This window comes from Peromyscus maniculatus, chromosome 21, assembly GCF_049852395.1.
Source record: "Peromyscus maniculatus bairdii isolate BWxNUB_F1_BW_parent chromosome 21, HU_Pman_BW_mat_3.1, whole genome shotgun sequence".
NCBI lineage: Eukaryota > Metazoa > Chordata > Mammalia > Rodentia > Cricetidae > Peromyscus > Peromyscus maniculatus.
The window spans coordinates 7,566,565-7,567,132 of NC_134872.1; positions in this window are offsets into that span (position 1 = coordinate 7,566,565).

The following is a 568-nucleotide window of genomic DNA, read 5'->3' on the forward strand; positions in this document are numbered from 1 at the left end:
CCACGCAAAGGGCACGGGTCTTCCAGGTGGCCTTGCTGTCCTCTGCTGCCCCAGTCCCTATAAAGAACACTCAGAATATAAACAAACAAATCCACTTGGGGTTTTTCCTCGTCTTTGCAGAATCAGACTGCCCGCCAGAGGCCGCTGAGCTGATGGAAATGCCCTGTGCCTGCCCAGTCTGAAGTGCCAGCCACCAGCTAGTACAGCAACCTGTCCAGTCCTGGGCAGCGAGGCGCCATCAAGAATTAAACTTTAAGTGGGGCATGGTGGCACACACCTTTAATCCCAGCACTCAGGAGGCAGAGGCAGGCAGATCTCTGAGTTCGAGGCCAACCTCGGCTACAAAGCGAGTTCCATGACAGCCAGGACTACAAAGAGAAACCCAGATTTGAAACAAACAACAAAAGAACTAAATTTTAAGGCAAATGTGGTTTCACCTTTTCTTCTATTTTCCTTGGGTTGGGTATTTCCATGTAGTTTTTTAAAATGTTCATTTGTGGGCTGGAGAGATGACTCAGAGGTTAAGAGCACTGGCTGCTCTTCCAGAGGACCTGAGTTCAACTCCCAG